The sequence below is a fragment of the Lissotriton vulgaris genome, chromosome 2_2, assembly GCF_964263255.1.
Source record: "Lissotriton vulgaris chromosome 2_2, aLisVul1.2, whole genome shotgun sequence".
Lineage (NCBI taxonomy): Eukaryota > Metazoa > Chordata > Amphibia > Caudata > Salamandridae > Lissotriton > Lissotriton vulgaris.
In genome coordinates this window covers 246438865-246462031 of record NC_141688.1, presented here as the reverse complement: position 1 = coordinate 246462031, position 23167 = coordinate 246438865, and positions in this window count along the sequence as shown.

Sequence of the window (23167 nt, the reverse complement as noted above, 5' to 3'; positions counted from 1 at the left end):
ACTGGCAGGATTTCCTGTATCTCCCTCTGGCCCACGGAGGTGACGAAGACTGCGATCAGCACCCAGACGAGGCGGTGAGGAGTGCGGAGGATCCCGACCAGAGCCTAGCCGATAGAAGTAAGGTCCGAGGTGTCAAGAGGCCCACCAGTTTCCGAAGTATCCACGTGTCGAGTCGAGTCGAGTCCGGTCCAGTCCAGTCGAGTTTTCCGAGGCCTTCTGTTTCCGTGCTTCCCGGTGAGTACCATTGCTGGGACGTATCTAGACGGGTGCATTATTATGTATCCGGTAAAGACGGGTTTGGGTACACAAATTCGGTCTGCACTGTTTTAGACAGTGTATCTGTACTGTTTAGCAGTATATCAGTTATTCTAGTTCTTGCACTGTTCTCAGCAGTGTATCTGTGCTGTTTAGCAGTACATCCAGTATAGGGGGGTAGTCATATATGTCTCAAATGTCTTTCATGTGATTAATGTCGTGGTATGAGTGACTGTTTTTAAAGTGCATTATTGTGTTTTTGTGTGACTAGTTGTGTTCAGAATTAAGTAGCAAGGATTGAGCATTCAGTACTAAGTAAACAAGATGCCGTTTTTCAATAAGTTAAAGCAGATAGGAACTAGGAAAGGGATACTAGAGGAAGAAATTCCTATCCCCCCTAGGGACACTCCTGGAAATTTCATGTATCAGAAACATGGCATAGACGCCATATTGTATCTAGATTTATGGGCCGATTATACTAAGCATCTAGACGAGAGACACAGGTGGCCTGTTACCGGAACATGGGATGCCGAGTGCATCATGAAGGTAGAAGAAGCACTGTGGAAAAAGAAAGTCAGACAATCTCAGAAAGACGCCATAGAATTTTGGCGTAAAGAATCACATAAACGTGCTGAAAAAGCACTCCGTAGAGAAGACAGACATAGAGAAGAATCAGATAAAGCCCGAGAAAACGAATTAGTTACTGAAGGGATTCGAGTAAAATCAGAACAAGTAGACCGCGCACGAAACAACCTTGTAAATGGTATGTATCTTGTGGCCGAGGGTTCGCCTGAAGCCACTTCAGAAATACCGAAGGACCTGCCGCCACCATTGGTTCCAACTAAAGTAAATCACAGGACTACTAAAGACATATTTCTGAATTCCTATCTAAACGATGTAGCACCCGCTTACACCAACCCACATGCCCACGTCCCGCCTACTGACGGTGACGGAGATGGCAACCCGCCTCCAGACCATATCCCGCCATTACCGCAACAAGGTTTCCCCGTTCGACAGCCCGTCGTTCCTCCACCTCCACCACTTCCCGCACCTAAAATTAATATACCAAATCCGCTTCTACCTGATCCTACTAAAAGACAAGTTCAAGTACACATACAGACTCCACAGAGGGATAATGCCCAAGCCTCTGCCTCAGGAGGTGCGACCGGGGGTTACCAGACCCCGCCAGCAACACACAGATTACACCTTAGGGACATGCAGAACCACCTTACGCCCCAATCACCCCGTCTCGACAGACTCAAAGGACCGCTTTCAGTTTGCAGATATGATCCAGTACCCGGCAAAGACGATAGAATGTTGATAGCATCGCTACGCTTACGACAAGCTACAGATTACCTAATATTATTCTCAGGAATGAAAGAGCACCTAGATAGAATATATCATTTTGTCCAGACTGGGGAAGACCCTGAAAGTATTAAGGAGGCCATGGCACATCAGAAAGTTGACACTCAAGCATATATACCACGTTTTTTCATAAATTGTTTAATAAGAGAACGAGACAGGCCTGAGACAGAACAGGATGAATTAGAGGCACTAAACAAGTGGGGTCAAAATATATCCGAAGGAAAACATGATAAAGGGGGTTGCATAGCCAGTATGTACAGGAAAATAAGAAAAGCAGTGATAGAAATACACGAAAAAGAGAAAGAAAATGCTTCCTCCGAGGAGGAGGAAGAACCTGAAGAACCAGAAAAGACTACAGATACGATAGCGTATGTAGGGAAGGGAACCTACCTTAGGAAAGGCATTCGTCCAGAAAGCAAGAGAGTTTTTCTCTCTGGCATATCAAAACCGAATTCTCCTGAACATCAGTTCCAAGAGACTGATAAAATGCTTCGAGAACGAATGGGGTACCATGTACTCAATTCTATGGATGAACAAGAACTAGCCCGGTCAGCAGTACTATGGGCTGACAATCCGAACATATACAATGATGACACAGTAGCGCAGACATTTCTGAACCTTTCCCCAGACGAGCAGAAATTAGCAGGTGTATACATGATTCAGCACCTCCTCACGTTATACAGAAACCAACATTCTGATCCAGGTCCCTTACACGATACATTGGAAGCACTACTCATGGACAGATGGAGAGGTCTAAGTACTAAGTTAATACAAATAATTCTGGAACAACGGCACAGATACAACACTTTCTTAAGCTCCGAATATGTTCCCGCTCCGCCCCCAGAAAGAAAAATGTACCATATGGAGCGTCTGCATGGTATTGAAAGTCAGAACCCCTTACGAGAAGTACATCCAGTTATGGGTACCGATAATACCTTGAAACGTGTGTATGTACACACACCTCTGACCAAGTTAGAACTATTGGAAATGAAGAAACTAGTACCCTGTCACGATAAAGACCCTGCAGGTTTTCATAGAGAACTTAAAGACATGTTACTGATGGGAGATTACACATATGCAGATATCATGAAAATGTTAAAGGTATTGTTGCCCACAGGCATCTACGAGAAACTAAAGGAAAGAGAATGGGAGGTAGGAGACAAAAAGATTGCATGGGCAGAAATAGAAGACGAGGAAAAACTTCGTACCCCAGGGCTAGGCCTTGGGGAGAAAACTAAAGCACTACCAGGTTTGATAGTACAGGTTCTGCCAAGATTACTGACAACTAGAAAGGAAGACTGGGACGCTATCTCAGCCTGTAAACAGAAACACGATGAAGATACTAGTGACTTCTATTCAAGATTCGAGAAATGTTTCCTTATTAATAGCGGCCTTAAACCAAGTAGCGAATCGTACCCGCACCTTTTTGTATCAAAGTTAGTCGAGAATTCCCTGGCAGCAGTTAAAACTCGTGTATACAAGGTTGAAAGTACATGGCAAGCAAATACGCCATCCCAGATGTTACAAATGTTACAATACCATCAGAATAGAATCAGAGAAGAACAGGATCATGAACAGAAACGTATGAAAGACACGAAAATGAAAATGTTAGTGGCCCAGTCGGTTGCAGCCGACGGCCAGAGAAAGGGTACGACCCAGACCCAGAATTCAGCAGCTCCCGTTAAAGGGACATGCAACTATTGCAAGCAGCCAGGCCACTACGTACATGAATGCCCAGTCTTGAAACATAATATATCAACAGGGAAAACTAAAGAAAGACCGCGTCCACTTAGACAAGACCAGGTCCAGCAACAGACTTCGCAGAATATACAGCCTATGCAGAATACACAGCCTATGCATGTTTCATCACATACAGCACAGACGGTAGCGGTACCACAGCCACAGCCCATTGCTGCAACTCAGCAAGTTTCACAACAGATGTACCAGTATGCCCAATCTGATTACCCCAATTATCCACGATACACATGAAACAGCCTAGAGAGGGGTTTTGGCTTGCCTCTTGTTGAGATTCCTGTAGATCAAGAGGGTCCTTATGTACACAGTCAAGTATTGGGAAAAGACAGAAAGTTTTTAATTGACACAGGGGCAAGCCGCACAACTATCAGCCATGACGAAGTCCCAGGGGCACCCCTCTCAGGCTCACAGAATGTTTCCCTTGGTTTTTCAGGACAACCTATTGTAAATGAGGTATCGAAACCCGTCCCCCTGGCTGTGGGTCCATTATCACGTGTTACAGACTTGTTACTTACAAAATCATGTCCAGAAAATCTGTTAGGTATCAAAACATTGAAGGCTCTAGGAGCAGTGATATGTTGTTCTCCGGAGGGAGTAAGACTCTTTTTGCGAGATTTCAAGGGTCACTATGTATTACGAGAGTTTGATGTCAGATTGAAAAATGTACCGGATCACTTGTGGGCACAAGGCCCAACCGATGTAGGCTGCATGCACATTACACCATACCGTGTTACACTGAAACCAGGTGTTGTTTTACCACGAATCAGACAATACAAGTTACCACCCGATGCTGTAGTGGCTTTACTGGAAATCATTGAAGAGCTCATTGCCCAAGGAGTGGTCGTAGAGACCGACTCCAATATCTGTAATTCCCCTATCATTCCGATTCTTAAACGTACTGATCCCAATGCACCGCCAGTATATCGGCTGGTGATTGATTTACGAGAACTGAATAAATGCATTGTACCACAGTACCCTGTGGTTCCCGACATCTCTTCCCTATTGACTGCCATTGATTCATAAGCAACGTTCTTTACTGTAATTGACCTCAAGAACGCCTTCTTCAGTGTGCCTATTGACCCAGAAAGCCAATACCTCTTCGGATTCAGTTTAAATGGACGAAGTTTCAAATTTTCACGCGCACCTCAAGGATTCACAGAAAGCCCCAGCATCTATAGTCAAGCACTGAAAAGACAACTAGATTGTATTCAAATGCCAGTTAACACCGCCTTACTGCAATACGTCGATGATCTGTTGATCACCGCACGAAGTGAACCCGAATGTGAACAAGCATCACTGACAGTTTTACATTTTCTGGCCGACAAGGGACACAAGGTGTCCCCTTCGAAGCTACAATTCTGTGTTCAGCAAGTTGTGTACTTGGGTCACTTGCTGTCCAAAGTGGGGAGACAGCTCACTCCTGATCGCATCCAGTTAATTGTAAATATGCCACAACCCCAGACACAAAAGGAAGTGCGAGCCTTTATAGGCCTCACCTCGTACTGCAGACAATGGATCCCTCAGTATGCATTTCTAGCTAAACCACTCATTCAGTTGACAACACAGGAGGCAGCGACTTCGACTGTCCTTCCTTGGACTCAGGAACACACACAAGCCTTTGAGGAATTGAAGAAAGCTTTATGCCAAGCACCAGTTTTAGCAACACCATGTTACAACAAACCTTTTACACTTTTTGTTACAGAACGTGATGGTACAGCATTGTCTGTCCTCACTCAAGACCAAGCAGGTTCACACAAGCCTTGCGCTTATTTTTCAAGTACATTGGATTCAGTAGCCCAGGCACTCCCTGCGTGCTTAAAGTCAGTAGCAGCAACAGCACTAGCAATAAGACAGAGCGACTCAATTGTTTTAGGACATCAATTAACAGTACAAATTCCACATTCTGTAGAGGTTCTTTTAAACAGAACTCAGACTCAACACTTGACTATAGCACGACTGACAGGTTATGAATTAACGCTATTCCAGCCACACATAGAAATCAGACGCTGCAGCATTCTAAACCCCGCAACATTGTTACCTTCAATTATGACAGATCCAGCCCCGCATGATTGTATAGAAATCATTAATGCAGTAACAAAGCCCCGACGAGACTTAACCGATGTTCCATTGACAAATCCAGACCTGACACTTTACGTGGATGGTTCATGTATGAGAACAAGTACAGGAGAATTAGTGGCCGCATATGCAGTGACCACTGAAACTGAAGTTAAAGAAACATATCGTATTGACACACTGTCTGCTCAAGCGGCAGAGCTCATTGCTCTGACCCGAGCCTGTATACTAGCCAAGAACAGAAATGTTAACATATACACTGATTCCCGTTATTCGTTCGGAGTTGTACACGACTTCGGAATGTTATGGCAAGAACGAGGTTTCTTGACCTCTCACGGTGCCAAGATCCAACACGGTCCCCTCATTCAAGCACTGTTAGAAGCAATACATCTGCCTTCAGGCATATCCGTCATGAAGTGTAAAGCACATACTAAAGTTACAGATTCTGTTTCCCAGGGTAACGACCTAGCAGACCAGACAGCAAAACATACAGCATTGACTCACACCGAGACAACTGACGTGACAAAGACAATAGTACCGACACATTGTATGACAGTCAGGGATCCCACACTAGATGTAATCGATATTCAGACACATGCTACTACAGATGAAATAAAGAAATGGACTGAACTAGGAGGGATCCAGACAGATCAAGGTTGGATGACGAAGGGAAAATCTACATGGTTTCTCCCCGACTCTATGGTTCAAGTCATAATCAATACAGCACATAGCCCAGCACATCTAGGAGAGAAAGCGATGTTAGACAGTTTACAGAATCTCTGGTACAACAAACACTTACGAGCAGCAGCAAAACAGAAAGTGCGTACTTGCATGATCTGTTGTCAGTTCAATCCAGGTAAAAGCGTCCCTGTAGAGCAAGGTGGATTTCATCCTCCCGATCACCCTTTTGAAGTCCTCCAGATGGATTATATCCAGATGGACCGTTGTCGAGGATTCAAATATGTCCTCGTAATTGTTTGTGCACTTTCCCGTTGGACCGAAGCATATCCAGTCCCAGATTACACTGCTCCGACCACTGCCAGGCAGCTGGTTCGAGAATTCTTCCCACGATACGGCTTGCCTCGTGTCGTGTACTCAGATAACGGACAGCCATTCTCATCCGAACTCATGAAACAGGTTTCCCTGCTGTTAGGATATCAGTGGAGCTTCCATTGTGTCCGACATCCCGAAGCCGCTGGTCTTGTAGAGAGGCATAACCAGACACTAAAGACCCGCCTTGCTAAAATCTGTAAAGAGAAAGGGGTCGACTGGATAGTCGCCCTGCCAGTTGCATTGTTCTATATGAGAATGGTCGCCCATTCGAGATCAGGACTATCCCCGTATGAAGTGGTCTTTGGCAGACCACCGAATATGTGGGGGACGCCCATACCTAAGAAAATTACCGATGTTGATTGTAATATGCTGACAGATTACCTTGCCTCCTTGATGTCTGCACTCCAATCATGTCGTTCACAGGTTGCCGCAGCCTTTCCTGACAACACTGATGTAAAGCCGCATGATGTCCGTCCCGGTGACACAGTCCTAATTAGGAACTTCGACAGGAAAAGTCCGCTGGAGCCCCGCTGGAAAGAGCCGAAGACCGTCCTTCTTACGACACGGACCGCTATCAAGGTGGAAGGCCGAAAGGGGTGGATCCATACGAGTCATATAAAAAAATGTAACGAACTGATGCCAGAAACAGACTCGTCCACCCCCTCCAAAGACTGCATCGAACCTAGAGACTTTAAAGTTACCAAACAAGAGAACACTCCCCAAGAGGAGTACAGATTGAAACTTCGATCTAGCAAGTCAGACAGTTTAATTGTTTAAGTCCTCCCCTAGGTGAATCGGTTAAATAGTTTCTGACATGTATCACCTAGATCGAGATAGAGAGAGAGAGAGACAACTCAAGAAACGTACATATTGCAAATCACTCCGTAGTCACTGTATAGTGACATTATTGATTATGTTTTTTCTAAGTCTTCTGATTATTGTTGCTAGTATATTGCTTCCCATATACTACCCTATCTTCAAACGTGAACAATCTGCTTACAATGTCACTGCTGAACATTCTTTTAGTGAATTACCTCCCCACAAACTTTCTTACAGACTCGCGCTGCGCAACAACACATTCATTAGTATGTTACATCATTCCCATCAGACTAACAACGCTACAAACTGCTGGATATGTGGCCGACTCCCTCCCTATCAGAAATACAAGGGAGTTCTGCCCCTGTTTCGGTACCCGTTCACTCACAATGGCTCCTGTGGTGCATGGTTTAGAATAATCAATTCCTTAGATCCTGATGTCGCTGTTTTTAAAGGGAGCTGGGTTTGGGGAAACTTGAACTTAGTTCTGCTTAATGCCTGTTACCCTGACAAGAAGGGACTCCCCACTAGAGTAGGAACTGATTTAGAAAATGAAGTATATGGATTAGGTAATTATACAATTAACCTTATGATTCTTACTGTTGAATCCGAAGCCGCACCAGTTCTCCCTGCTATGTCAGTATTACCAGTCACTGGTGATTTATGTGTCAGTAAGAAGGGTTCTGTACACTTAGGTCATAGTAAATGTACTACTGTGGTCGAATTCAGTGACCAAGGCAAATCTTCCTTTAGAGCTACTCGTCATTCCTACTTTGTTTGTGGCCATACCGCATACATACGCTTGCCTCCAGATTGGGATGGTACCTGTTACATTGCATTCCTTCTGCCCCCTCTCTTTCTAGCCCCTCCTGATTATCACAGAAATACAAATCTAGTAAAGAATAGACTCCGAAGAGATCTCCCGATTGTCGACTACACTGAAACGGCATGGGAGCAATACACAGATTTCAATAAAGGATTCTTTTTCTTCACAGGTCCCGTCCAAAATAGTAAACTAATACGCAGATTAACTAGAACACTTGAAGCAGTAGTGAATGAAACTGCCTCCGCCCTAGGTAACTTAACAGAGGAGCAGTCCGCCATGCGGGTTGTTGTTCTTCAGAATCGTCTTGTTATTGACGTCATCTTGGCAGACAGAGGCGGAGCTTGTAAGGTCATCGGGTCAAGTTGCTGTGTTTTCATTCCAGAAAACGCGCCAACGGTATACCAAGCTATTACACGTCTTCATAAAATTGCAAATCAGATACATCAGAATCCAGGCACCTGGACTTGGTCCGGTTGGTTCTGGACAACATTAACCGCTTGGGGATGGAAGATCCTATCCTTCCTAGGCATTGCCCTTATCATAGTATTCAGTTGCTGCCTGTGCCTACAGTGTGGGCCAGCGATTTGTGGACTGTGTGCCACATCGTGCATTGAACATTCCAGTTTTCTCTCAAAACGTGAAAGGAAGAAAGAAGAACAAATGATGTTACAAGAACAGACTGATCGATTCATGAGGATCGATATATCATGAAGGGTCCGTAGGGAACAAGGAGGGAATGAGGAAATATAAATTTTATGGTCAAGTAATGTTCCCTAACGTGTACCCCACCGTCTCCATGTACCAGCTTAAAGTGCATGTAACTTCCCTCCTGTGCCAGCTATGAAGACGCAAATACATTTGCGTCCAACGTTAACATGTCCTCTTTCAGACCCACCCTGAATGGGTTGAATATTCCGTTTCTAAGTATGCTATGCCAACGTCTTTTTGTGGTGTACTTTACATGTTTCTCAGCTCTGGTGAAGTAGGCCCTGAATTCTGCCATCGAGCCTTTTTTCCTGCTTTCTGACTCCGAAAGCCTCAGCCCAGGCTGTCTCTGTACCCGTGACCTCTGCCTTACTCCCTGTGCGGCTCACGGCGCTTAGCTCAGCCTGCTGCCTGCCAAGACTGTATTCAACCTTCGAATTATCTGTTCCGCTCCTCGAAAATGCATTCCTGCCTACTAGTTTAAGTAAACATCCCCCCAGCTGCAGAGCAAAGGGCCCGGCCTCACTGTCTCCGTGCAAGTAATTCATAGCCTCTGTTACCATGGTAGGCCCATGCCCCTCGCATTCTCATGTAGACACTTAGGCGCTTATACACGCACTCACAGTCAGTATAGAATAGCTTCTGCCCCAGAGACCTTTTCCGTTTAGATAATATGGTTCCCAAACATCAGATATCAGATATGATAGAGGTACGAGTTGATCTGACATGCCAGACTTCTGTCTCTTTCCGCCAGTGTAAATGTCAAGTCCCCTGCACCCTCCAGTTTCACGTCAATCACACGTCATGCAGCTGCGCGCGCATCCAGGCCTCAGATTTCTGCTGACATTACAAGATTCTGCTTTGTTGCCACCCACTTGTGACACCTACCTGTGACGTTTCTAGCACACACCTCTATGCTCACGCCTAGTTCACGCCTTCTAATTACGTATCACTACCACGTGTGTGTTTTATCTTGTTTCTCTCAGCTGTTACGCCTACTGTATTGGTTTCTATAATGTGACTTAAGTATATAAACTATGTATTGTCAATAAAATATGTCTCTATCCCTTCCTGCACCCCAGTGGTGGCAGGAACAAGATATCCGGTCATGACCATTCCTTTTTAAGGAATAAAACCCCTAAGAACTCTAACACCACGGACTCTGCCTCTTTCTTTCCGATTGAGTTATTATTGATTAAGTACTTACCTGCATAGAAATTAGGACGGTAAATCAAATATTTACCACACTTGCAGGACACTTAGGCCAGAATAAGACTTGGGACAGGCTTGTTCCACACTTTCACTGGCCTCACATGTCAGAAAATGTCAAGGAGTTTTGTCGCTCCTGTGTCACTTGCCAAGCCAGTGGTAAGTCAGGTGGCACAACAAAGGCCCCCCTGATACCACTACCTGTGGTGGGGGTACCCTTTGAAAGAGTTGGAATAGACATTGTGGGTCCCATGGATTCTCAAACAGCATCTGGGCACAGATTTATACTGGTGGTAGTGGATCATGCCACCAGGTACCCAGAGGCAATTCCCCTGAGGACCACCACAGCTCCTGTGGTGGCAAAAGCCCTCATTGCAGTTTTCTCAAGAGTGGGCTTTCCAAAGGAGGTTCTTTCAGACAGAGGTACAAACTTTATGTCTGGATACTTAAAAGCAATGTGGAAAGAGTGTGGAGTAAACTATAAGTTTACCACACCCTACCATCCACAGTGCAATGGGCTTGTTGAAAGGTTCAACAAGACCCTAAAGGGAATGATAAAAGGTTTACCAGAGAAGCTTAGGCGGAAATGGGGCATCCTTTTACCCTGCTTGCTCTTTGCTTATAGAGAGGTCCCACAGAAGGGGGTTGGCTACAGCCCTTTTGAACTTTTGTTTGGCCACCCTGTAAGAGGTCCATTGAGTTTGGTGAAGGAAGGATGGGAGTTACCTCTCAAAAAGCCTAAACTAGACATTGTGGACTATGTACTTGGTCTCCGCTCCAGGATGGCTGAATACATGGAGAGAGCATCCAAAAACCTTGAGGCAAGTCAAGAATTACAGAAAGCTTGGCATGACCAAAAGGCTGTTCTGGTTGAGTTCCAGCCAGGGCAGAAGGTGTGGGTGTTGGACCCAGTGGGGCCAGCAGCTCTCCAGGACAAATCTACTGGACCCTACCCTATCATAGAGAAAAAGGGAGAAGTCACCTATGTGGTTGACTTTGGCACCCCTAGGAGCCCCCACAGGGTGCTCCATGTAAACCGTTTGAAAGCATTTGTTGACAGGGAGGACATGAGTCTCCTCATGGCCACAGATGGGGGTCAGGAGGAAGAGAGTGACCCTCTCCCAGACCTGCTTTCCCAGAACCCTGATGATGGTTCAGTTGATGGAGTAGCCTTGGCAGGCAGCCTCACTGAGCAGCAACAGGTGGACTGCAGACAGGTGTTGCAGGCCCACAGACATATGTTTTCACTCACACCCAGCCAGACTAACTGGTGCACCCATGAGGTGGACGCTGGTGACAGTCTGCCAGTGAAGAATAAGATCTACAGGCAACCTGACCATGTCAGGGATTGTATAAAGGCTGAGGTGCAAAAGATGTTGGAGCTTGGAGTGATTGAGCCATCAGAGAGCCCATGGGCTAGCCCAGTGGTCCTTGTGCCAAAACCTCATACCAAAGATGGGAAGAGAGAAATGAGGTTTTGTGTGGACTACAGAGGTCTCAATGCTGTCACTAGGACAGATGCTCATCCCATTCCAAGAGCAGATGAGCTCATTGATAAATTGGCTTCTGCCAAGTTTCTGAGCACATTTGATTTGACAGCTGGCTACTGGAAAATCAGACTAGCTGAAGAGTCAAAAGCCAAAACAGCATTCTCTACCCCTAGTGGACATTATCAATTTGTGGTAATGCCCTTTGGTTTGAAGAATGTACCTGCCACCTTCCAAAGGTTGGTGAATCAAGTCCTTGCTGGGTTGGATGACTTTTGTGCAGCATATCTAGATGATATTGCTGTCTTTAGCTCCACCTGGGAGGATCACCTGATCCACCCGAAGAAGGTTCTGGAGGCCCTGCAAAAGGCAGGCCTGACTATCAAGGCTACTAAGTGCCAGATAGGGCAGAGCAAGGTTGTGTACTTGGGCCACCTAGTAGGTGGGGGTCAAGTTCAACCACTGGAGAGCAAGATCCAGACCATACAGGACTGGGCTCCTCCAACTACCCAGACACAAGTCAGAGCCTTCTTGGGCCTGACTGGGTATTACAGAAAATTTGTAAAGAACTATGGGTCCATTGTGACACCATTGAATGACTTGACATCCAAGAAGATGCCCAAAAAGGTTCAGTGGACAGTTAGCTGTCAAAAGGCATTTGATGACCTGAAGAAGGCCATGTGCTCTGCACCTATCCTGAAGAGTCCTGACTACTCCAAACAGTTCACTGTACAGACAGATGCTTTTGAGTTGGGGGTGGGAGCTGTGCTTTCACAACTTAATCAAGATGGTCAAGACCAGCCCATTGCTTTCATTAGCAGAAGGCTGACCCCCAGGGAGAAACGTTGGTCAGCTATTGAGAGGGAGGCCTTTGCTGTGGTTTGGGCCCTGAAGAAGTTGAGGCCATACTTGTTTGGTACTCACTTCCTAATTCAGACAGACCATAAGCCCCTCTTGTGGCTAAATCAGATGAAGGGTGAAAATCCCAAACTGCTCAGGTGGTCCATTTCCCTACAGGGGATGGACTTTACAGTGGAGCACCGCCCAGGGACTGACCATGGAAATGCAGATGGTCTCTCCAGGTACTTCCACTTAGAACATGAAGACTTATCTGGTCAAGGTTAAGTTTAATGTCCCTGCGTTTGGGGGGTGGGGGGGGGTTGTGTAGGAGAGTAGGGTCTGCTATCCTATGGTCACCCCAATTTTTGCTTTTTGCTTCACTGGTTTTCGACTTACTGAGGCTGTGGGCCTGCTAATCAGACCCCCAGCCTGCTGTTCTCTCTCTAAATTTATAATACATGTGCTATAGGCACATACCACAATTGGAAATGGACTCCTTGTCAGCCCCTGTACTAGGCACTATAGGTGCTCAGGGCATAGGTGCCACCAAGGCCTACCAGGGGCTGAAGCATAGCTTTTGCCACCCCTGGCTGGTTCTTAAATTGACACAACTGGCTGATCACTCAGCTGGGGCAAGTGGGTGTAATCACCCCTTGCTTAGATATAGTATACCTATATCTAAACCTATATCTGGACACATATATAGCCTGTAAGCCACTCCTATGGAAGGCCTCATCAATCCTGGGGGCAGAGTGCGTGGTTTTATGTGAGATGGAGCTCTGGCATGAGCTGAGCCTGTCTGCAGCTGTCGGGAACAACTCCCTAAGCTGATCCGGGATAATGCCATACCATATACTCTTAAGCGCCTTATAATCCTCGCGGTTATATAGCAACTTTGGTTTGGCTTTATCAAAACATGTCGTGTAAGGTGTCATACGAATTGGAATACTACCCCCTCGCCAGTTCTGGCGACGGGGGTAGCATTCCACCCTTTTAGAGGGATAAGACATGTTACTTTACTGAAACGCGGTTGATTTAAAATGAGCCTCAGATCCACAAAATGGATGCCCCTGCCACAGACACGGGTCTGGCCTCCTGCTGCTGACCGAAACTCAGCAAATGGTGGCCTGGACAAAGGGTTTCCTGTCGCAGGGCGGTGTTAAACCACCCCAGACAGGAGATAGTGGATTGTAGTAGGGAGGTTTCAAAGAAACCAGACACTGCCTGGGGAGCACAAGGCTGCCCCTTGCATAATCCGGCCAAACCGGTTCTGGGGCCTCCCAGCCCCTGTCCCAGCGCGGCCTGGATCAAAGGAAAGGGGTGTAACCACCCCCTTCCTGGGTCCCACCCATAGGAGGGGACCTAGCAGGATGTCCAGCCCACCAGATTCGAATAAGAGTGGGAGCAGTGCCAATGCAACTCAGATAATCCTGAAGAAACATAAGAAATGAATTCTGGACCCTTCGACTTTCTACTCAGCATAGAAGATGGAAGAATCTCCCTTGTGGTCAAGGAGTGACCACCCTGTGCAAACAGGCAACATCCAGCCCTCGACCCTTGCTTTGTTGCAGTTCCCGCCGGAACTCGAGCGACAGAGATTGACGAGATCAAGCTTGCCTGCCTTCGCCCTGCCCGATCCACAGTCCCTGCAGAGCTGAGACCAGTGGAGGCGACCGGAAGCGTGGGGCACGCCATCTTGAAAAGGCCACAAGACGCTGACCGTGCAGCCCACGAGTGATCCTCGAAGCTGTGCACCGGGGTTTGAGAAGCCCCCACCCCGAGCTACACTTGCACCAAAGCTACCCCCTCCACACTCGACGAGTGCTGCGTGGGGCCCTTCTGCTTGTTTTGGCTCGACGCATTGGCCCGGTCACTTGCCCGCTGGCTTGTGGCCCCTGTACCGACGAAACCTTAAATACGACTCGCTTTTCTGGTTGCTCCAGATCTGCACCAGCTCCTGTAAAAAGGAGCCCCCACTCTGACCCTCCTGGTTCGAGTGATAAGCAATCTCCCGGTTCCGCGTGGATTGCTTTTGCCAAGTGCTGTTTGCTGCAATCTTGAAGCCGACGGTGCTGACGGCGAGAGCCTACGTGGGACAGATCGTGACCTGCTCCTGGACGTCGCAGATGCCCCAGAGCCCACGTGACAGTGGAGAGAAGCCTATCGACAACCACCTGATTGCGCCCGACACTGCCTGGTTCCGTCCTGGTTCCACCCTGGTCACTGCTGAGTGACCCAGACTCTGTCCCCTCTGCTTTCAGGTACTTTTCTACTTCGATCCACCCTTGGATCGCACCGGACACTTCTGCTTCACATCGCCTGCAGCTGCAACAGCTTCAAGCACCAAGAGCCTGCGTGTCAAAACCCGACGCCACTTCGACCCTGTGCACCCACGGCGTGTGGGTGAGGTAACATTGCAACGCCGGTGTTCCCACACTGGTACCCACCTCTAGGGTCTGTGTCTAAAGTTTTGTTCCTCTAGGTTCAGCGGAAGTATCTTCTAACTCACTTTGTGTAACTTTTACGCACCATTGACATTGCATTGGTGCAAGCCGCACTTTCCGTGCTGCACCCGTCTCCTGTGGGCTACTCCCGACTTCAGCATTGCTAGTCCTGACTGCTCCCAGCGAATCTCTAGGCCCTAGGCCTAACCACTGTTCGATTGGTATCTCTTATACCATTTTTTTAGTATATGGTTTAACTGGCCACCGGCCCTTATCCAAAATTGTGCAACTTTGTATGTTATACTGTGCTTTTGATTTAACGCTTGTGCCCCTTTCCTCATAAAGAGTACTGGGGAGTAATTTAGAAATAAATACATATATTTTTATAATATATACTTGTGTGGTGTCCTTTCATTTGATTACAGGATTGTATGTAGTAAAACAGCTCGCTTAACACGACCTCTTAAGTTAAGCCTTTAAGGCTGCTTAGTCCATGCTACCTCTAGGATAGCTTGTCTAACAAGGTTGACTTACAACCTGACATCTTTGGGGTTTGTTTGGACTGATACCAAGTGGTTCCAGAATTGGAAACACTACATATCAGGCCAACTTCTCACATTGGTGTGCAGCGGTGCGGATTTGAGCTTGCTGTTTGTTTTACCATTGCAATCTTTACATCAAAATGAAAGATCACATCAAGTACCTTAGGTACATATAAATCAAAAGCTTAGCATATTAAGTTCTACTGAACTTAGTAGTTGTAGATTAAAGGGATTAGCACACCCTGACTACAACTCACTAGCAAGGTACAGTAGGAAAACACTCAGTGTAGGTAAGTGCATCACTTACACCTCACTAGCAGTCATGTCTGATACAGGTAGAGCCTCAGGTTCTGCTCCTGTAACAGTTGACCCTATAGGGGCAACATCCAGATATGACAACCTTAGCCACAAAGACCTGAGTGCCTTGTGCACAGCCAGGGGGCTAAAAAAGGGCAGAGGCCCTACCATTCCTTCCCTAATAGCTCTCCTAGAAAAGGATGACTTAGATAAGGTGAGTCAGGCTCCCTTAGAATCAGGTGAAGGGATAAACTCCCCTGAGAATGAGGATCTTCCAGATGAAGAAGAAGAGGAGGAGGAAGAGGAAGAGGAAGGCTCAGATGTAGAAGAGCCTGAAGATCAGGATCAGAGGGGAAACCAGGTACAGGTTGCCAGGCTTAACCAGGCCAACCTAGACCTACATGGGAATGGAGAGGGCCAGCACCACTCCAGATCTCATAACCAAATTCTCCCAGGTAACAGGAGGGTGAGATCTCAATCAGGGGATTCTCATCTTTCTAGTGCCTCAAGAGAATCTCAAAGAGGGATGACTCCCTCCCAGAGGAAAGAGCATAGGGCCAGAATGAGGGCTGTCCAACTCCAGATAGAAAGGGAAGAGGTAGCCTTGGCTCAAGCTAAACTTGCTTTAGCAAGAGAAAGAACATTGTGTGGCTTAGATGCCACTGGTGGCAGCAAAGTTCCTAAAGAAAAAGACAGGGCCTATGACAATAGAAACCTGACAGAAATTGTGCCCCCCTACAAGGAAGGGGATGACATCCACAAATGGATGACTGCTCTTGAGAGGGCCTGCATGGTACAGCAGGTCCCTGAGGATCAGTGGGCAGCAATTTTATGGTACTCCTTTTCTGAGAAAGGGAGGGACAGGCTCCTCACTGTTAGACCTGAGGATGCCAAAAACTACTCTTTTCTGAAGAGTGCTCTTATTGAAGGGTTTGGCCTAACCACTGAGCAATACAGGTTGTTGTTCAGAGACACCCAAAAAGCACAGACTCAGGACTGGACTGATTTTGTTGATTGTGCAACTAAGGCTCTGGAGGGTTGGCTGCAGGGAAGTAAAGTTTCAGACTATACAGGATTATACAATCTTATGATGAGAGAGCAGATCCTTAATAACTGTCAGAACCAGCTGTTGCATCAATACCTTGTTGACTCTGATTTGACCTCTCCCCAAGAATTGGGAAAGAAGGCAGACAAATGGGTCAGAACAAGGATTAAGCAGAAAAACCAGAACCAAGGTGACCAGAAGAAAACAGACCAGAAGGGTGGGAATCAGAAAGATAAAAAAGGACCAGAAGTCTTCAGGCCCCCAAACTAGCAATAAGGAGGGGGGTTCCCAAAATGGAAACAAGAAAAAGAAGAATGATGGCCCAAAGAAACCTTGGTGTAATACCTGCAAATCAGTTTCACACTGGGGCAGTAAATGCACTAAGAAAAATCCAGTCCCCACCACTGCAGCTCCTAAAACACCTGCACCCCCTAGTACAGTTAGCAGTGGTGGTACACAACCAAAGGGTTTAGTAGGGTTGACCCTGGGTACTGAGGTGGAATCTGGCCTAGTCAGAATCCCCACACAGGCAGTTCTCCTATATGATGTGGACTTATCTTTGACCACTGCAGTAAGCCCCAGTAACCTGGGCAAATATAGGCAGACTCCCTTAATCAATGAGAAACCGGCTCAGGCCTACAGGGACACTGGTGCCAGTGTCACTATGGTGACACCTGACTTTGTGGACCCTGGTCAGATTGTACTAGGTGAAAGTTACCTAGTGACCAATGCAAGCAACTCCACTACTTCACATAGTGTGGCTGTTGTGAACTTCTCCTGGGGAGGGGTAGATGGCTTAAAGAAAGTTGTTGTGAGTGCAGACCTCCCAGTAGACTGTCTGTTAGGCAATGATCTTGAAAACTCAGTTTGGTCAGAAGTGGAGTACAGGACTCATGCAGAAATGCTAGGGATTTCAGCTCATGTCCTTGCAGTGACAAGGTCTCAGGCTAAGAAGTGCCTTCCTGAACCAGTGGCGGATCTTGAAACAATAGACCAACCACAACCCAAGAGAAGGAGCAAGAGGGTTAAGGCTGTGCCTTCCCACTTGCCCCAGGTTGAGGATCAAGTTTCACAGGAAACTGATTCTGCAGTCCAAGAGGAGACTGTCTCAGAGGAGCTTGAACCTGATCAGGTTGAGTTTCTGGGGACAGGGGGACCCTCAAGGGCAGACCTGGGGCAGGCCCAATTAGATTGCCCTTCACTTGAACCCCTTAGACAGCAAGCAGCTGCTGAGGCTGCAGGGAATGCTCAAGGTACCCATAGAGTGTATTGGGATGAAGGACTCCTTTATTCAGAGGCTAGAGACCCCAAGCCTGGCACAACCAGGAGGTTGGTCATACCTTTGAAGTTTAGGGGTTTCCTTCTTACCTTGGCCCATGATATTCCCCTTGTGAGGAAATATAAATTTTATGGTCAAGTAATGTTCCCTAACGTGTACCCCACCGTCTCCATGTACCAGCTTAAAGTGCATGTAACTTCCCTCCTGTGCCAGCTATGAAGACGCAAATACATTTGCGTCCAACGTTAACATGTCCTCTTTCAGACCCACCCTGAATGGGTTGAATATTCCGTTTCTAAGTATGCTATGCCAACGTCTTTTTGTGGTGTACTTTACATGTTTCTCAGCTCTGGTGAAGTAGGCCCTGAATTCTGCCATCAAGCCTTTTTTCCTGCTTTCTGACTCCGAAAGCCTCAGCCCAGGCTGTCTCTGTACCCGTGACCTCTGCCTTACTCCCTGTGCGGCTCACGGCGCTTAGCTCAGCCTGCTGCCTGCCAAGACTGTATTCAACCTTCGAATTATCTGTTCCGCTCCTCGAAAATGCATTCCTGCCTACTAGTTTAAGTAAACATCCCCCCAGCTGCAAAGCAAAGGGCCCGGCCTCACTGTCTCCGTGCAAGTAATTCATAGCCTCTGTTACCATGGTAGGCCCATGCCCCTCGCATTCTCATGTAGACACTTAGGCGCTTATACACGCACTCACAGTCAGTATAGAATAGCTTCTGCCCCAGAGACCTTTTCCGTTTAGATAATATGGTTCCCAAACATCAGATATCAGATATGATAGAGGTACGAGTTGATCTGACATGCCAGACTTCTGTCTCTTTCCGCCAGTGTAAATGTCAAGTCCCCTGCACCCTCCAGTTTCACGTCAATCACACGTCATGCAGCTGCGCGCACATCCAGGCCTCAGATTTCTGCTGACATTACAAGATTCTGCTTTGTTGCCACCCACTTGTGACACCTACCTGTGACGTTTCTAGCACACACCTCTATGCTCACGCCTAGTTCACGCCTTCTAATTACGTATCACTACCACGTGTGTGTTTTATCTTGTTTCTCTCAGCTGTTACGCCTACTGTATTGGTTTCTATAATGTGACTTAAGTATATAAACTATGTATTGTCAATAAAATATGTCTCTATCCCTTCCTGCACCCCAGTGGTGGCAGGAACAAGATATCCGGTCATGACCATTCCTTTTTAAGGAATAAAACCCCTAAGAACTCTAACACCACGGACTCTGCCTCTTTCTTTCCGATTGAGTTATTATTGATTAAGTACTTACCTGCATAGAAATTAGGACGGTAAATCAAATATTTACCACATTATTCTGGCGCCCGAACAGGGACCCCTCCCCCACCCCACGCGCCGGTTGGTGCGTTGCAAGCTCTGTCCCCTGCCATCAGTTAGACGGAACTACGCGTACTGGCAGGATTTCCTGTATCTCCCTCTGGCCCACGGAGGTGACGAAGACTGCGATCAGCACCCAGACGAGGCGGTGAGGAGTGCGGAGGATCCCGACCAGAGCCTAGCCGATAGAAGCAAGGTCCGAGGTGTCAAGAGGCCCACCAGTTTCCGAAGTATCCACGTGTCGAGTCGAGTCGAGTCCGGTCCAGTCCAGTCGAGTTTTCCGAGGCCTTCTGTTTCCGTGCTTCCCGGTGAGTACCATTGCTGGGACGTATCTAGACGGGTGCATTATTATGTATCCGGTAAAGACGGGTTTGGGTACACAAATTCGGTCTGCACTGTTTTAGACAGTGTATCTGTACTGTTTAGCAGTATATCAGTTATTCTAGTTCTTGCACTGTTCTCAGCAGTGTATCTGTGCTGTTTAGCAGTACATCCAGTATAGGGTGGTAGTCATATATGTCTCAAATGTCTTTCATGTGATTAATGTCGTGGTATGAGTGACTGTTTTTAAAGTGCATTATTGTGTTTTTGTGTGACTAGTTGTGTTCAGAATTAAGTAGCAAGGATTGAGCATTCAGTACTAAGTAAACAAGATGCCGTTTTTCAATAAGTTAAAGCAGATAGGAACTAGGAAAGGGATACTAGAGGAAGAAATTCCTATCCCCCCTAGGGACACTCCTGGAAATTTCATGTATCAGAAACATGGCATAGACGCCATATTGTATCTAGATTTATGGGCCGATTATACTAAGCATCTAGACGAGAGACACAGGTGGCCTGTTACCGGAACATGGGATGCCGAGTGCATCATGAAGGTAGAAGAAGCACTGTGGAAAAAGAAAGCCAGACAATCTCAGAAAGACGCCATAGAATTTTGGCGTAAAGAATCACATAAACGTGCTGAAAAAGCACTCCGTAGAGAAGACAGACATAGAGAAGAATCAGATAAAGCCCGAGAAAACGAATTAGTTACTGAAGGGATTCGAGTAAAATCAGAACAAGTAGACCGCGCACGAAACAACCTTGTAAATGGTATGTATCTTGTGGCCGAGGGTTCGCCTGAAGCCACTTCAGAAATACCGAAGGACCTGCCGCCACCATTGGTTCCAACTAAAGTAAATCACAGGACTACTAAAGACATATTTCTGAATTCCTATCTAAACGATGTAGCACCCGCTTACACCAACCCACATGCCCACGTCCCGCCTACTGACGGTGACGGAGATGGCAACCCGCCTCCAGACCATATCCCGCCATTACCGCAACAAGGTTTCCCCGTTCGACAGCCCGTCGTTCCTCCACCTCCACCACTTCCCGCACCTAAAATTAATATACCAAATCCGCTTCTACCTGATCCTACTAAAAGACAAGTTCAAGTACACATACAGACTCCACAGAGGGATAATGCCCAAGCCTCTGCCTCAGGAGGTGCGACCGGGGGTTACCAGACCCCGCCAGCAACACACAGATTACACCTTAGGGACATGCAGAACCACCTTACGCCCCAATCACCCCGTCTCGACAGACTCAAAGGACCGCTTTCAGTTTGCAGATATGATCCAGTACCCGGCAAAGACGATAGAATGTTGATAGCATCGCTACGCTTACGACAAGCTACAGATTACCTAATATTATTCTCAGGAATGAAAGAGCACCTAGATAGAATATATCATTTTGTCCAGACTGGGGAAGACCCTGAAAGTATTAAGGAGGCCATGGCACATCAGAAAGTTGACACTCAAGCATATATACCACGTTTTTTCATAAATTGTTTAATAAGAGAACGAGACAGGCCTGAGACAGAACAGGATGAATTAGAGGCACTAAACAAGTGGGGTCAAAATATATCCGAAGGAAAACATGATAAAGGGGGTTGCATAGCCAGTATGTACAGGAAAATAAGAAAAGCAGTGATAGAAATACACGAAAAAGAGAAAGAAAATGCTTCCTCCGAGGAGGAGGAAGAACCTGAAGAACCAGAAAAGACTACAGATACGATAGCGTATGTAGGTAAGGGAACTTACCTTAGGAAAGGCATTCGTCCAGAAAGCAAGAGAGTTTTTCTCTCTGGCATATCAAAACCGAATTCTCCTGAACATCAGTTCCAAGAGACTGATAAAATGCTTCGAGAACGAATGGGGTACCATGTACTCAATTCTATGGATGAACAAGAACTAGCCCGGTCAGCAGTACTATGGGCTGACAATCCGAACATATACAATGATGACACAGTAGCGCAGACATTTCTGAACCTTTCCCCAGACGAGCAGAAATTAGCAGGTGTATACATGATTCAGCACCTCCTCACGTTATACAGAAACCAACATTCTGATCCAGGTCCCTTACACGATACATTGGAAGCACTACTCATGGACAGATGGAGAGGTCTAAGTACTAAGTTAATACAAATAATTCTGGAACAACGGCACAGATACAACACTTTCTTAAGCTCCGAATATGTTCCCGCTCCGCCCCCAGAAAGAAAAATGTACCATATGGAGCGTCTGCATGGTATTGAAAGTCAGAACCCCTTACGAGAAGTACATCCAGTTATGGGTACCGATAATACCTTGAAACGTGTGTATGTACACACACCTCTGACCAAGTTAGAACTATTGGAAATGAAGAAACTAGTACCCTGTCACGATAAAGACCCTGCAGGTTTTCATAGAGAACTTAAAGACATGTTACTGATGGGAGATTACACATATGCAGATATCATGAAAATGTTAAAGGTATTGTTGCCCACAGGCATCTACGAGAAACTAAAGGAAAGAGAATGGGAGGTAGGAGACAAAAAGATTGCATGGGCAGAAATAGAAGACGAGGAAAAACTTCGTACCCCAGGGCTAGGCCTTGGGGAGAAAACTAAAGCACTACCAGGTTTGATAGTACAGGTTCTGCCAAGATTACTGACAACTAGAAAGGAAGACTGGGACGCTATCTCAGCCTGTAAACAGAAACACGATGAAGATACTAGTGACTTCTATTCAAGATTCGAGAAATGTTTCCTTATTAATAGCGGCCTTAAACTAAGTAGCGAATCGTACCCGCACCTTTTTGTATCAAAGTTAGTCGAGAATTCCCTGGCAGCAGTTAAAACTCGTGTATACAAGGTTGAAAGTACATGGCAAGCAAATACGCCATCCCAGATGTTACAAATGTTACAATACCATCAGAATATAATCAGAGAAGAACAGGATCATGAACAGAAACGTATGAAAGACACGAAAATGAAAATGTTAGTGGCCCAGTCGGTTGCAGCCGACGGCCAGAGAAAGGGTACGACCCAGACCCAGAATTCAGCAGCTCCCGTTAAAGGGACATGCAACTATTGCAAGCAGCCAGGCCACTACGTACATGAATGCCCAGTCTTGAAACATAATATATCAACAGGGAAAACTAAAGAAAGACCGCGTCCACTTAGACAAGACCAGGTCCAGCAACAGACTTCGCAGAATATACAGCCTATGCAGAATACACAGCCTATGCATGTTTCATCACATACAGCACAGACGGTAGCGGTACCACAGCCACAGCCCATTGCTGCAACTCAGCAAGTTTCACAACAGATGTACCAGTATGCCCAATCTGATTACCCCAATTATCCACGATACACATGAAACAGCCTAGAGAGGGGTTTTGGCTTGCCTCTTGTTGAGATTCCTGTAGATCAAGAGGGTCCTTATGTACACAGTCAAGTATTGGGAAAAGACAGAAAGTTTTTAATTGACACAGGGGCAAGCCGCACAACTATCAGCCAT